At 53.1% G+C, this 5,639-nt stretch overlaps 1 pseudogene; it reads left to right on the forward strand.

Moving 5' to 3' along the window:
- Nucleotides 1–3,387: 3,387 nt before the first annotated feature.
- On the forward strand, nucleotides 3,388–5,639 carry LOC146200247 (uncharacterized; annotated as a pseudogene).

The following is a 5,639-nucleotide window of genomic DNA, read 5'->3' on the forward strand; positions in this document are numbered from 1 at the left end:
AAAGTTCCTTGCGAGTACGTTGTCTCCCACATTCGGCAATGGAGAAGAACGGCACCCTTTATCGGCCTGTAGTTTCTGCTTCAACTGTCTCAGCAGCACTGAAGTGTGTAGATTTGGGCGAAGAACATCCAAAGGTGTCTTGAACATCCTTCCCATGAGCAATTCACACGGTGCTCTGCCTGTGACTTCATGTGGCGTGATTCTGTAATGAAATAAAAACCGCGAAATCTGGGTTTGGAAAGATCCGGATCCACTCTTCTTGATCTTGTTCTTGACCGTCTGTACGACGAGTTGTGCCGCACCATTCGAAGCTGGATGGTAGGGAGGCACAAGCATGCGACGTATTCCATTACGTGTCAAAAATTCCAAGTGCTGTTCACTTGGAAAGGTGGGCCCATTGTCGGACACGATGAGATCCGTCAGCCCATCCTGCGCAAATGCTGTTCGCAAAGCACTGACAACAGCATTCGCTGACGTTGACGCCACTGGAAAAACTTCGAACACTTTGAATAGGCGTCAACAATGACCAGGAATGTATGACCCACGAATGGGCCCCCAAAGTCAACGTGAAGCCTTGACCAGGGCATCTGTGGAAACGTCCATGGCGTGTGCTGAATGCGTTGAGGTGCACGCAGGTAAGCTTGGCAGGTTTCACAGCTCTTTACACTCTTAGCGATGTCTCCATCAATTCCCGGCCGCCAGATGTGGCTTCTGGCAATTGTCTTGCTTTTCTCAATGCCAGGATGCCCAGCATGAAGTATCATTAGGATTTGGGCTTGCAAAGATTTTGGGATAACAATTCGGGAACCCCAAAGCAAGCAACCTTCGTGGAAGCTGAGTTCGCTGCTCCTTGCTGTGATTGGATTTCTTTCTGGTCCTGCTGGAAGTTGTTCCCCTCGCAGGACATCAAGAGCTACATGGCTCAGGAATGGATCATTTTTTGTAGCTTGTGCCGCAATGGCAGGTGACAACAGTTCTGGTTATGCTTGTTCAAGCATGAACATTTCAGCCGGTGCAGGTAGATCCACGTTGTTTGCAGGCAACGGCAACCTACTGAGAGCATCCGCGTGACCTAACTCCAGACCAGGCTTCTACGCAAGCTTGTACTTGTATGCAGAAAGTTTCAATGCCCATCTGACTAGTCGTGGTGATTCTTGCACAGGAATGGGTTTTTCGGCATTCAGTAATTCTACTAGTGGCTTGTGATCCATATAAGTAGTGAAAGGAGGGCCCCACAAGTACTGGTGAAACTTTTGAACACCAAATACAAAGGCTAATGCCTCTTTGTCAAGTTGGTTATAGTTTTGCTCGGCACAAGACAAACATCTGGAGGCAAAAGCAATAGGCAGTTCTCAACTATCAGACTCTCGGTGTGCCAAAACTGCGCCGATCCCATACGGAGAGGCATCGGAGCTGAGACACAGTGGCTTCCCTAGGTCGAAACGTACTAGGACTGGGGCGGGCATTATTAACTGCTTCACCGCATTGAATGCATTTTCTTGCGCCTTTCCCCACACCCATTTCTTCTCGTTCATGAGAAGCAAATGCAAAGGGCGGAGGTGTCCGGAAAGGTTTGGTAGAAACCGCCTGTAGAAGTTCGTAAGTCCCAAAAAACTTTGAAGCTCCTTGACGTCCCGGGGTGCAGGTGCATGAAGGATGGCAGATACCTTGCTCCAACTTGGAGACAGGCCTTGTTTGCATATGATGTGCCCGAGGTATTCAACTTGTCGGAAGAAAAATAACACTTGTTGTACTTCTACTTAAGTCCAACATCACGGAGTCTAGGTAGGACCGCACTGAGGTTGCGAAGATGCTCCGAGTCATTCGAGCCAGTGACAAGGATGTCATCGAAATATACTGCAACATGTGGCAGCCCTCGGAATAGGTTCTCCATCTCCCTTTGGAACAAGGCTGGTGCCGATGACACGCCAAAAGGAAGACGTGTATACTGGAATAATCCCATGTGTGTAGAGATTGTGACATACTTTCTAGATTCTTTGTCAAGAACTATTTGCTGATAGGCGTCCCTCAAACCAACTTCGTGAACTTCTCACCTCCTGACAGCATGGCCCACAGGTCCTCAATTCTTGGAATTGGATACTTTTCCACCGTAGCCACTTTATTAACGGTAATCTTGAAATCTCCGCAAATCCTGACGCGTCCATCCTTCTTGGCCACTGGAACAATTGGTGCAGCCCAAGCTGAAGAAGTGACTGGCTCCAGGATGCCTTCCCTCACTAGGCGCTGAAGCTCTTGTGAGGCCCCGTCCTTCAGGGAAAAGGGCAGTGGGCGTGGCTTGAAAAGCTTGGGTACAGCATCTTGTGGAACATGGATTGTGGCTCCTGGACCCTTGAAAGTTCCCAAGCGCTGTTCAAACACCTCAAAAAATGCTTGAAGAATGTTAATGCCTAGTTCTCGGATCCAGTTCCGGCCCAGAAGTGTAGGTGAATGTTCCCCAGTCAGGAATAAAGGTAGTACTGCTTTTCTGTCATGAAACTGCACTGTGACATCCGCTCTACCTTGAACTAGTGTGAGCTCACCCGAGTAGCTTTGCAGGAGTACATCAGACGGCATGACAGGTACCGACGGTAGCAGCTTCTGAAGACGATTTTTTCCCATGACAGAAACGCTCGCACCGGTGTCCAGCTCTATACAGAGCGGCTTAGCGCAAACGCTGACTGTCATAGTGAAGGGTGGTGACAGCGCGACGGTGTCGACTGGCCACATGTCAAACACGTCGGCAGAAACGACGCTGTCAACAGTGTTGACTGGATGCGTTCCAGGAGTTCCAGGCGCGTTCCAAGCGCGGATTGGTTCCAGGCGCGGAAGCATGTTGCTTTGTGAATTTTCCCTTCCGTGATGAACGTGCTTTTTCTTCGCGTTGCACACGCGAGCAATGTGTCCCTTCTTCCTGCAGTAGTTGCACGAACAACTGATCTGCTTGCACACGGACGCGAGGTGTTCGTCCCCGCAGCGGTAGAATGTGAGACGCCCTTTTGATGCCGCGACTTGATAAGTGGGCAGCGCACTTCGGCCTGAGCTCGCTATCTCGCCGGCATCATTCTTCGCAGCTTCCATGGCAAGTGCAGTTTTTTCAGCGTCTTTATACGTAAGGTCCGCTTTCTCGAGCAGCCTCGTCTGCACGGCTGTGTCGTTGATGCCGCAGACGATGCGGTCCCTCAACACGTTGCTACGCTCAGCTCCGAAGTTGCAATGTGCCGAGAAGCTTTTGAGCGACGCCTCAAAGCTACTGACTGTCTCGCCCTACGCGCGAACACACTTGTTGAACCTGAAACGCTGCGCAACAGTAGATGGCTTGGGACAGTAATGGTCACCAAGAACAGAAAGAACTTCCTGCAAGGTTTTGTCTTGCGGTTGGGTGGGTTCACGGGATCCCGCAAGAGAGCATACGTTTTCTGTCCACAGCAACTAAAGAAGACTGACTTCTTTTTCGCTTTTGCGATGTCATTCGCAATGAAAAATGCTTCAAGGCGATCCACGTAGCAAGGCCACTCATCTCCTCCCCTCCTCCGTCGAACGCTCCGAGGGTGCCGAACAGTGGCATGACGGAATGTTTGCGCGTTGACTCGTCAGAACAACGCAGGACTCACGTGCACAGAAGGGGGCGGATGAAAGACGAACGTGAACTTGAACTTGAATTTTTTTTCCTCGTCGCCACTCTTTACGAGTTGGTGAACCGAGTAATGCCGAGAGGCGGACCGGCTCGGCGGTTGCCGTCAACGGCTAGGCACCATGAAACGGACAATGATGCAACGCGCTCCCCTGCGCAACGAACTGGGACTTTCCGAGCCGTGTCCTTTTTATTGCCTTGCTGCAGCGCAAGTTCTATCGCGCCGGCACAGGGTGGCGCCACGAACAAACATGAACCGAAACTGTAACACCAACCCCGTAGCATTGTGGTGGCAGCGATGGGATGGCACTCACTCCTGCCCAGCGCCCAGCGCCATACGAGACTGTCGGTAGATCTCCACGACCTAGACAACAATACCAACTCCTATGCGCGCGCCGGCAGCATCCCGGTGAAAGCCTGAAGGACCTCGGCACTGATATCGAGCTGTTGTCGTTGCAGTCTCCACCGGGGGCGCCTGAGAACGCCATGGCTTTGATCGGCACCAAGGGCTTTCTTGACGCCATCGGGGATGCCGATGTCCAGCGCCAGGTACGTTTCGGAAGCCCTGAATCGATCCCGGCCGATTTGAATCTCGCTATCGAGGCGACAGCACAGTGGCGCAGGCGCGGTCTAGATCAAGAGGCCTGCTTATGGAGGCAGCTGGCCGAACGGGAGCGCGACTTGGAGGCCGAACGCCAGCGCACCATCTTGCACATGGTCAAGGTGAAGGAGCTGAGGCAGGAGTTGACGAACAGCTGACCAAGGTGCAGCAACATGAGAAGAACTTCAAGGCCCAGCAGAATCTTGGTCAGGAGCGGTCAGCACAGTTGCAGCGGCGGATGCAGGAGCTCGAGGTGGAGCTACAGCGGGCATGTACCTCTGTGCATGAGAGGTTACGTTCGTGAAAGTAGGAGCTGGAGCACCCCTACAGGGAGACCCTGAAGCGCGAGCGCCAGGAAGCGGAGGCTCGCCTGGCTCAGGCCCATGGGCATGCCAAAACCTTGGAGGCTGTGTGTGCTCACCTGCGGCAGCGGCTCCACCAGGAGGCCCATGAACTGGCTGCCCAACGCTGTGCCTCCGAGGAGAAGTGAGGGAACCATTAAGATGCACCAGATGTAGCTGTATGCGTAGCGGGACGAGTGGCGACATCACCTGAATGCTTTGAGCTGCGTTGCGAGGAGAAAGGTCACCTGGCCGAAGAGTTGCATGCCCGCCTGTCCGATGTAGTTGACACCCACAGCCGTGAGGTCAGCGATCTTTCACGCAAGAAGGCGGAGGCTAAGGGGGCCGAGCAGCAGCTTACTCAGGTCCGAGAGGCTGCTGTCGAGCAGCTGCGCCGGGAGTTGTACGACCAAAGTGCTAGGAATGACGAGCTGCGCACCACGATCAGGGAGGTGGTGGAGGCCATGCGGGCATACGAATAAAAATCCGAAGCCCAAGCCATGGTGATGAGTACGGAAATGGAGACGCTGAAGACCAGGTACACGAAGGAAATCAAGAGCCTGGAAAAGAGGTTGTTGGCCTAGTGTAAGCGGAAGGAGCGGAAGCTGCTCGAGCGGTCGTTACCTACTCTCAGGGGGATGGTGGGCTTGCCCACTCGGAGTGGCTGGTGTGCTTTGAGAGAGAGCTGCGGAAAAGGCTCAAGAAGCAACAGCTACAGCGTGATATGGGCGACCACCTCGCACAGGAAGGCGGTTCCTCCACTGCAGATGTGGAGCGCCTGCAGCAGCTCGCCCAGATCAACACTCGGCTGGACACGGGTATCTGGAGAGCGAAGCGTCCAAAAATCGATGTGCTCATGTTGAAGGCTTGTATAGCAGTTTTGGTTTTCGTCCTAGTGATTGCAGAAAAGGTCTCATGTACCAACATAGACCTGGCGCGCATTGGGTGCACCGGGATGAAAGAGCCAACTCCGGAAGTGGACAAGTCAAACGTGATGCCTGAGATAGAGGGGCGTCGAGGGAGAGACCAAGGACGAGACCAAGGCCATAGAAGGAAGCAGTGGTGA

This window comes from Amblyomma maculatum, chromosome 2 (genome assembly GCF_055883805.1).
Source record: "Amblyomma maculatum isolate TAMU_Amacu chromosome 2, ASM5588380v1, whole genome shotgun sequence".
Classification (NCBI taxonomy): domain Eukaryota; kingdom Metazoa; phylum Arthropoda; class Arachnida; order Ixodida; family Ixodidae; genus Amblyomma; species Amblyomma maculatum.